Below are 10,803 nucleotides of genomic sequence, written 5' to 3' on the forward strand. Positions count from 1 at the left end.
CTGCCGAACGCAATGAGGCAAACAAACCAGCCAAAGCACATAAAACCATTTTTGCTCCCAATAACATATACTATTTTTTCTTCAAACCTTCATAATAAATTATTTAAGACATGTTAAGAAACCAGGTAGGAATTTCAAATGATTTAGCTAGTTTACTTTACAGCCGCTCATCAGCGGAGATAATAACTTCAGGGACGCCCTCAGCTGAGATAATAACTTTACGGACGCTCCTCAACGGAGATAATAACTTCACGGACGCTGGTCAGCTCGTTAGATGCCATGACAATGAAGTGACACTTTAGCATTATCAATGCAGCAGTGCAATGTCATATTTTACGGACGTTTGAAGAAAAAAATATTTAAGGCAAGAACTGTAACCCATTTTTGTCCCGATTTCAGGTGATTTGCTTCTGCAGATTTAGAAAGTGTGGATATAATCCTGTAGGATGTTTTTCGGATGATATTTTTTAGTAAAACAAGTTATCAAGGAAGTTGTCGGTAATCAATGAAATAGGTACAGTCATTGTCTCCATAAATATTGTATCCAATAATTCATATTATTGACGTAACGATAAGATGCGTTATGAATGCTATAAATAAACTTTTACAATGGCCATTTTAATTTTGAATTAATTGAAAGGCCAAACATCCATGAATCCGACATATTTATTTTGTTTTAAATGTGTAAATTAAATTTATTGTGCAGAGAGAAGTCGGAGTGATTTGTGATCGCGTCAACTTAAAAAGGGTACGGGAAGTAGAGAGAGAATTGTCACAAAGGAAAATATCCGAAAACTTCCCCCAGGTGATTTGTTAACCTAGAAATTCGCTCTGGATGGAGCATAATCAAGTATGAAATTGTCGTTCGTTACTTCGTCTAAGTGAATTACGCGAGATTTATTTATGCACCGAAAATTACGAAGAAAAAATACAGATGACTAAAATAAAATTACGTTAGACGGTGACCGTTCTTAGACAACTTTATAAATATTGATACTGCCGAAATCAGGTTGCAATAATCTGTTCTTCTATGACAAGTTCTTGATTGATCGGTTGATATTTTTGCAACATGAATCTTTATCGATTGGTTTCATAAAAATATTATTATTAAATATTCATATGGTGTCGTTATAAAGACAAGTAAAAAGATAAGTTAAACCGTTGAATATTCGATAAGTAATTTTCGTTTAAATTAATTAAATTACTCAATGAAACTTTTTTCTTTCCTTAAATACCAGAGTTCATGTAAAGAGGCAATTTCCATGATCTCGGAATTTTTACAAAGAGCGTATTAAACGTGAACTCCTTCATTAAGGATCGATAAGATTAACCAGACTCATTAAAAGACACTACAGGGATGTGATGTCTTTAAATGAAACAAAATGGGTTCTACAAACGAAAACATTTATATTCTGTTCTGAAAGTTAAACCGGCATTTATAGTATTACTTTTTATTGATTTAAATTTCTTCCCTGGTTGATTTTTATTTATTTTACGATTAAACAGTTTCATAACCATAATGATTAATTAATCACAATATTCAGTGGTGACAGAAAAATATTGCAACTTAAAAGACACTTTTCATTGAAGATTTACCGTAGCTTCGGTTCGTAGTGAAGCTCAGTAATTGGTATTGAGAAACTAGAAACATCCAATAAAAAGTTCAAAGATAAAAGCTGAATAAGGTTGAAAAACATTATTATAATGTAAGAAAAATGCACATACACTTGACGTTTAGTAGTTTAGTTTAGTTTAGTTTAGTTTAGTAGAACGTTCAACTTTATTATTATGCCCGTCACACATAAGCAATTTTCTGCAGCTACAATGGCTGTAACGCCTTTATCGGTGAATAAATTTCAATAAATTTGGAACTTCCTTAAATTTCAAGAGCAGGATTAGAAACATTCTAATAATATTATACATACATAAAACATAGGAGTAATAAATTCTTTATAACCCAAAAAAGTATCACAAATATGTCAACAATATAACATTAAAATTCCAGATAGGATTTGGAAAAAGATGAATAGCTAATAAGCTTTGTAATACAGTTTAAATTATATCGGGTGTGTCAAAAAGAACGAACACCAAAGAAGGTACACAATTTAGGGTAATCATGGAACATGAAGAATTTTTTTTTTTTGCTTTCGGCCTTTCGTTAACGCGCAAGAGCTTTTGGAAGTTAAAGTTGTCCGTTTTCTCTAAGGTTATATTGGGGCCGTAAAATTATCCCATTGCGTAAACGAAGCAAGGACTGTGTTATGTATTTACAATAAGTGCCTAGCTTTTCTTTTGTATTGTTGTATTTCAATAAATTTTGTCTGTTTGCTTCTAAATAAAAATGCGTTACGTAATGAAACCAGTGCGGTAATGAACTACATTACGCAACTCAAATGACTGTAAATGAGTGTGGTAATAACGACTTATCCAAGCAGCCGTAGATAATAGTTATTTACATAAAAGTCAGGAAAATGTCACATTACTGAAGAGGAGCTAAATTGAAATACGAGGCACTTTGTGCCGGGTATTTAAAGCTCCGAATCAAGTAAGGGATTTTACTGACGTGTCTTGTATTAAATTTTTCCGGAAATTGTAAAAAGGACGAAATTTACAAATTTTAGAATTTTTTTTTACAAATTCCACAAAAATCAAGTTTGTCAATTTTGTTGGCAACTATAGTTACAAAGTGAAAAACATCGAAAAAATGTATTTTGCGTCTTGTAAAGTCTTTGCAGTACTAGTCCGGAAAATTCAATTTTCCTGCGCGTAAATAAACAGGAAAAAGTTGATTTGTCTACAATAGGAAACATTTTTTGGTTGTTGTGAGAGTTTCAGTGAATCAGAAATACAGGTTCAGCGAACACGAAATTCTTTATTATGACAACTCGTTAAAAGTACAATTGTTTGTTATTATGTGCCTACTATACAGGGTGTTAGGGAATGGTCTCCCAAGAATTTCAGGGGGAGTTTGTGAGGGAAAATGTGGTCGAAAACCTTAATACCATTTTTTCCTAACATGAATGGTTTTCTTAAAAATAAAAATTTTAAATAGTGTCCCACTGTTTGGGAGCTTTTGCACCATTTTATTGTTGTGATAATTAAATAAATAGTTAACATTTTGTAATGAAAGTCAATTGCTTAGCAATCAAAAACAACAATGCCTCATGTCAGATTTTATCGAGTACCTACTGTCACAATGACGTTTCGGTTTTAAATATTTCCCTTGCACAATAGATCATCAAAAACTACCAGGAATGCATTTTTTATTGACAAAATTAATAATTATATTCGAAATATTTATCTAAATTTATCACAACCTTGAGGTAAGTCCTTTTATTGATGCAATGAACTGAAATTATTTGTGCAGCTTCATTTGTGATCGATCAACCTCTAAAGTGATTTGAAATCGAGCACTGACTCTAATAAGATTCGTTAATTTCTCTGTAACTTTATTCTTTATTTATTTGTATTTGTATTTAAATCATTCATAATAAATGCTTAAAATATCCTCCGTTTGCCATTACATAAGTTTACCTTCGGACAGCAGCATTGGCATTTCCCCTACATTCCCCATACACAAAATGCATACTCCTCGATAGAATATTCTGGCGTTGTAAACTATTGTAATCTTGGCAGGCGACGGATAAAAGATAGATCAAGTCAAAGTGTAGACTTTGACAATAGTAAATTTCAAATCGTTACCAAGCAGTCATTTTTAAATCGAAACATACAAGATTTTTTCGTACACAAAGCCATATTTCAGCAGTCCCAAAACAAGGGAACAATTTTATTTTCAGAAAACGGTTCAATTTATCCAAAAGCGGTATAAAGGTTTTCGACCACATTTTTCCTGATAAACTCACCCTGATATTTTTGGGAGACCATTTCCTAACACCCTGTATAACACAACACATGGCAACACAAAAGGGTAAAATTGCCAAACTCCAACAGCAGGCTGGTTGTTTCGTTCAGAGTTTTTTGATTTATTGCAGGGCCGCATAGCTTCTGAAACCCACACAAAAGGGCAGCTTATTAGGAGGTAACTACTTTTACGGCCCCAATATAACCTTAGAGAAAATGGATAACTACTGGGTGCCCCAAAATTCGCGGAGCAACTCAACGAGGCAATATCAATTCATGTTAGAAAATAACGAGAAAAATAATTTAAAAATCCTATACCTCTAAGATTTGAAGATATGGGGGCCCAAAAGGTGCAGCTTTGATATCATTTATTTTAAATAACAATTTTTTTTTTATTATTTGTCTTTTACCAGCCAGTGGCCTAATAATTTTGAAGGATTGTGATCAGGTTTGCAATTATTTTCTTCATTATTTCCAGCATTTCCAAGTAGTAATTTTATGTTCTTTTTACCTCAAATAGCGTACGGCAACACGGCTTTGATTTTTCCCTCTCATTTCCAAAGATACAACAAAAATGAAATATTTGCAGACTATTCAATTCACCTGTTATTTTTCAAATATTAACCAATAAAAGAGCAGACATGTACTTTCGTAGCCTAGCAACAGAAAATTCCAGCGAATATTCCACTCGTGAAAATATAACTGACTATTCCACTAGTGGTCGAGGTGAATATTTTAAACAAACCTTGATTATTATTTTTATTCAAAGAAATTATTACTTTCTTACGAAGTTAACTGAACAATGAAATCATGTGTAACGCAGATTTGCGAACTAGCTTTGAAAATTTTTATTTTAATCATTGATTTGGTTCATTGAATAGTCTGTTGAATACAACTCGTAGTCAAAGATAGTAGAATATTTTTCCGATGGTATCACTTATGGTCATTACGCTTTTGAACACCATTCGTGCTACGCACTCATGGTGTTCATAAAGCGAATGACCATTCGTGATACCACCACAAAAATATTCGACAATCTTTGACTACTCGTGGTATTATAACTGACTATTGGGATGCATAGAATGTTTTTAAATGTTGCCACATTTAGTGTAACGAATGACCCTGATCTCTTAATGACTACTTAACAACGTACTACTACGTTGTTCTGCGAATTTTGGGGCACCCAGTATACAACTAAACTATCTGTAAAACTAAATGATCCTGTTGTTGATGGGGGAATATAAAGTTCATTCAAAAATCAAAAAACCACCAACGTCGCATTTTCCTCGATACTTACTATCGGCAACGCTGTCTAGTGTAAAATTTGGTGAGACTTGTAATTTTGAGCTTAAATGTTTATTAAGTGTCTTGTTTTTCTGGACATATTTAATTAAAAATAATAAGAATCAATAAATAAATGAAACGTGCTGCTAATAAAACAATATGAACGAAATTCAAAGCAACTGAATTTTATTTTGAATCAAATAAATGTCATAATTTATAGTTACAAACATAGTATGAAAAATATCTACCTAGGGTTTTTTAAATTTTACCAACCTAAAGCAACAGGTGGTGGTTTTTTGATTTTTGAATGGACTTTAACTGTATGTGTCAACTTTAAAAGGTGCCCTCAACAGATATCCAAAAATTCCTTTCACAAATACGTTTGAAATCCGTTTCTTCGTCAGTGTTAAATCAAATGATGAAATTTGGTGTAGGGGACTAGTTTTAAACGCGGCAACATTGCTAACATATCATAGCAACGAAAAAAAGCACCTTTATAAAATAAATGTCAATACAATTGTGACAGTTGCCAATTTGTTTTCAAAATGAATTTTACCTCAGATGAATATTGTAATACGTATTTAGCTCTTGGTGTCGCAGAAAATAACGCGGTATTCAACTACACCAACATACACCATGCGTTTTCCTAACGGAAAGCATCCCAGTGTGAATGTTGTTAGACTTTTTGACCAACAACTGAGAAAAAAAATGTAACTATGACAACTACATCCGGTATTTTTAGTTACCTATTGCGTTGCTGCCATTTTAATTTTAACTTTCTGAGAGTTTTGTCTTTAAATGAAAGCTGCAGAACAGAGTTTTGGTACAAAATCGAGATCTGTGTAAAGGCCCATACACAATGGCGTTAACGTTACGTCGATGTTAAAACGTTAATGTTAACGTTAGATCTAGAAATTCAAAATTACATGTATTTCATTGTGGACGGTTCACAATGACGTTATGATGAAAATTAATGTTCCATGATATTGTTAGCGTTAACGTTAGTTCTAGAAATGTTCTGGATTCTTAACGTTACATTCTACCATTAGCCAACGGAAATAATTTATAAAAAGTACTGAAATACATGTAATTTGATCTAACGTTAACATTAACGTTTTAACATTGACGTAACGTTAACGCCATTGTGAAAGGGCTGTTATGCTAGGTTACACTACTAAAACGCCTGTTCGTCCTTTTTGACACACCCGACATAATAAAAAGAAAGATGAATAAAAATCTCTATTAGTATAGTACTGCCGTTATAACTTTTTATCTGCTCCGCCCACATAAACTGACCAATGAGAATCCAAACCGGATTCAATCTGTACACTTTTTCATCACATTTGCCACGTAAAAAAGTTAAGGTTAGAATTTTGCTGTCAAGTCCACAATTAATGTTTTAGGTTTTAAAAAATAAAATGTCATTAAGACAATTCGAATGTCAGAATTTTTTTTCTGTGTAAATCAGATCGTCTTAACAACCTATTTAATTGGTAACTAAGAAAATGTAATGGGCGGGGCAGATAAAATGTTACGTTGCCCTTAGTATGTATAATGTAATATGCATCGAGCAATGTATTGGGTGATTCAAAATGATTGTGGCCAAGTATGGCAATTATGTACGAAAATTTATGTGGCAACTGTGTGGATGAGGTAGAGTTGTCATTTCATAAGCGTGCTGCAGTACTTTTTTGGTGTTTGAAAAAAATTAACAGTTATCTACGTAAAAAATTTATTATGAGGAGATAAGCATATATGGCTAGTTATTAACTACAGCCGCTATAAATTATTTCTTTACCCTTACATAAAAAATATTTTGAATGATAAAAACAATATGCGGTATGAATCAATTGTGGCGTATTTCTGAAATGGTCTTACTATTGCGATTAATAAATTTTGGACACTAGTGTCATAGTGCTGTCACACAAGGTTATTCTAAACGATTGTCGTCGAAGCAGGCCATGCCCATGTTATGAAATTTTTGACGCTTTCATGTGAACCGTCTATTTTTGTCACTGTCACGGTCATTTTTTAGGTGAAAAGTGCGGTGATGACGATTTTATTTATTATTTTTCAATTCACGATTGTATCCAAAAATATTGACTTGTTTTGCAACCAATTCTAAAAATATTGAGTTGTTTTGCACCCAATTTAACTCCTGTGTGTGAACGGAGTGTACTATTGAGTATTGCGGGCAAAAAAAGTGGGACATCAACGTCATTGTCTTGACTTTTAATGTGAAATAACCCTTATCTGATTCTAACCCTACTTTGAATTGATTGACGTTGTCATTAAATATTGTAGGTTGTAAAAATGCCTTGGTCGCTGTGGATCGAATTGGTGAGGTTTCCTGCGTTCCCAATACGGGCACAGCACCCGTTATGGTTATATTTTTTTTTATTGGTAACCTATTTTACTTAATTAACGCACGCCTCAGTGTGTATAAATCCAACTTTCAAAAACACGCGTTTTTTAAAGTTTCCATAGCAACATCAACAGCCCGAGAGGACCTGAGAAACATGGACTCTCCATCCCGCCAGTAGTTTTCCTACGCCTATGATGTTGTTAACAGAATTACAGCTGTGAATCTGAATAAAGTTGAATTATTTATTCTTCGAGTATGTATTAATGATAAACAAATGTTATGTGCGCTATTCGACTTTTTGCAGCATAGACACTCGTTTCTGTGTCTGTGAAAAGGCGTGCGATCTATCAGTGAACGGAGTATAGAAGCTGTTCGTTGCGCGCTCGGTTCGTCGGCTGTTCGTGGCACCAATTTTGCGACGAGCATTACATTACATGTTACATTACATGCTCGGTTCGCGTAGTCTGTACGCGCCCTTACTGAAAATATTCCCAATTCGAGCGTCGTCCCAAGTCTTTACCTGCGGCGAGTGCCGTTTCGCTGATAATGCGCAATACGGTCATGTACGGAATACCCACCCAATATTTTTAATCAAAGACATTATATTGGGTGTTTTTTAAATTTCACCTTGTAGTAGGCCTTGAACAGTCGATTGTGAACGCACCACTCGTGTAAAACGTAAGATTCAAACAGCTGATCCGTGATCCGTAACCAGTAGGTATAATTGAAATTTTTTTATAAACAATTGTCAAAACCTTGTTATGTTGGTATGAGCCAAACAGTGATTTTCATGATACTACGGTTAGTCACACTGAGTGGCAACATTTTTTTAATGTAACTGAGCCTGCGCCCTGACGAGCGAGAGTTTATTTCAAATTCAAAAAAGATTTCTGCTGATTTCTGATTCAATTTGTTTTGAAAATGAATTCGCGGAAGAAAGGTACGGGAAGTGAAGTGACCACAACCTTAACTATGATTTGGTGTCAAATTGTTATACAGCTGGTCCATATGCGCACATTTTAGGGTGGTACAGAGTGGTTTTTTTACTTAATTTGGACACTGACAATTGTTTATTTATTTTTCACTTTTAACATTAGACGTGAACAGATTTTATAATAACTTTTCCCTCAGCCAGTACCTGTTCAGGTACAGATATAAATTGGACCCCTTTAGTATAGTGGAACCAGAAATATAGTGATTTTATGGACTCTAGTCGATAATTTCTTTTACAATTTTGGGGTCACTTTCATTACCAACTTGAAGAGAGTTATAAATCTTCTATGACAAATGTTTTTGAGCCGTCTGAAAATGGACCATCGGAGACAAAGGTAGGTAGAGCCCAGTCGCGCGACGAGTGCCAGAAGTTTATTGCCCTGCCATAACTGACCCTCTCAAGTTAATGTACTCAATCCCTCATAAAATCACTATATTTCTGGTTCCACTTATACCATTGAAAGTCCTATCAAGGACGACGCACGAACTGGCACTACCCAATTTCTTGGCGCCCGAAACGGCACTAAAACAGGCAGGAACCCAAAAACGCACGAAACGGAAACGCACGAAATGGGAAAAGACGCTGTGGATCTGTATCTACAGAGATATCCAAATCACTGGCAATCTGTTTTGTAGCAGTTTGTAGCCAAAAACGCAATTTTCATTCAATGTATTATTTAAATTAAACGCAGTATCAAGTGGTATAGTTGACTCAAGTTGCAAAAAACCACTTGTCATTTGCAACAGCATTTTTTTCATATTTTTGAACCAAATAAAGGCACAAAGGAACCAGAAAATCATAGTTTGGGTTGAATATTTTCCATATAAGTACAGTTTTAAAGTAATTTCCAATGACTAATGCCATAGAAGTGCTATTGCAAATGCAAAGTAGTTTTTTGCAACTTGAGTCTACTTTAAGTAGAATTAGCATTTTTGGTTGCATCTAAGAAAATTTCATAAATACACCACAATTGACTCATACTGTATATATGTAGAAAATTTATTTTGAGAATACTAGATAATTCTCAAACAATTTTCACTCATTTGCATATTTAAATCTACGAACTTACCAGATGTACAGTTGCGTACTGTACGCAGACAAAACGGAACAAATTACAAAATATTTACATTAAAAAAATAACTTTTCTCCTAAATTGGACAATGCAGCAACGTGTATAAAATTATAATACCTGGTATATTTCGTATTTCAAAAATTCTTTGCTGATTTGCTAATCATCCTCAAATAACTTATACACACGAAACAAAACGGAAAAAACATAGTTCAGTAATGCGAGACAAATACTACCTGTTGCAATATTTGTTCTTAAATTAAGCTTCGCACACTCAATTATATCGTTTTATTAGCACAATAATTTAGTCCTGTGAAAACAATAAAATTTATTAATTTACTATTTCATATGTTATCGCCACTTAGGAAGCTTTGAACATTGTGTAATTTGCTAACTAACTGTTTAAGGTGTTTTTTAATTTCGTCACAAACACTTTTCGTGACTTTAGTGCTAAATTAAATACATACCTATAGCCGAATGTATAATAAGTACCAAAAATGGAAAACATCAAAATATAATAACATAAATAAAAATACAGGGTCATTATAAATTATTGTCCCATCGCAGTAGGCGTTGGTGGCGTAGTTGAATGTGCCGCAAGCCTTATAACATGAGTGAGGCTAGTATCGCCGATAGGTGGCGCTACTAACCGTAGTGAAATAAGGTACTATATCTTTAGAAGGTAGCGCCATTCCGCTCCACAATTTTTCGCCTCGAAATTAAAAGAGATGGCATTATCGATAAATTCCGTGAGTGTGACAAAGATAGAAGTATACACAATTTTAAGGGATGTTTGTATCGAGTCAAACAGATTCTATCTTTGTCACACTCACAGGATTTATCGATAATGCCATCTCTTTTAATTTCGAGGCGAAAAATTGTGGAGCGGAATGGCGCTACCTTCTAAAGATATAGTACCTTATAGTGAAATTTGTCTACTAGTTTGTCTAACGTTGCGAGGCTGCGGCACATCCAAAATTTATGTGGGTCTTCAATTGCAACGCCAACTGGATGGGACAATGACCCTGTATAATTAGATTAAACAACGTTTCTGCATCATGTCTAGTTCTTATTTACTTCTATTTTCGTGTGCTGTGCTTTAATTTTGTTTTCGCCTTTGTAAAGAAGCGAACAGGAATCGAGGGATACAATATGAAACACTAATTTCATTTTGTTAACTTCTTTTATTTGCTATTTTTTTAATAATAATAACTTTATTCCAACAGACAA

At 33.9% G+C, this 10,803-nt stretch overlaps 1 protein-coding gene across 2 annotated transcripts in view; it reads right to left on the minus strand.

The window, feature by feature from the left end:
- The window catches only part of LOC138123814 (G-protein coupled receptor dmsr-1-like), a 29,747-nt gene extending 19,946 nt beyond the window's left edge, over positions 1 to 9,801 (minus strand). Inside the window, exon 1 of one of the 2 annotated variants that reach the window (XM_069038632.1) lies at positions 9,694 to 9,801. The gene's annotated coding sequence lies outside the window, so the exon portion shown is untranslated. The other variant, XM_069038633.1, reaches the window with a different exon arrangement.
- Positions 9,802 to 10,803: the final 1,002 nt, after the last annotated feature.

The sequence above is a fragment of the Tenebrio molitor genome, chromosome 2 (assembly GCF_963966145.1).
Source record: "Tenebrio molitor chromosome 2, icTenMoli1.1, whole genome shotgun sequence".
Classification (NCBI taxonomy): domain Eukaryota; kingdom Metazoa; phylum Arthropoda; class Insecta; order Coleoptera; family Tenebrionidae; genus Tenebrio; species Tenebrio molitor.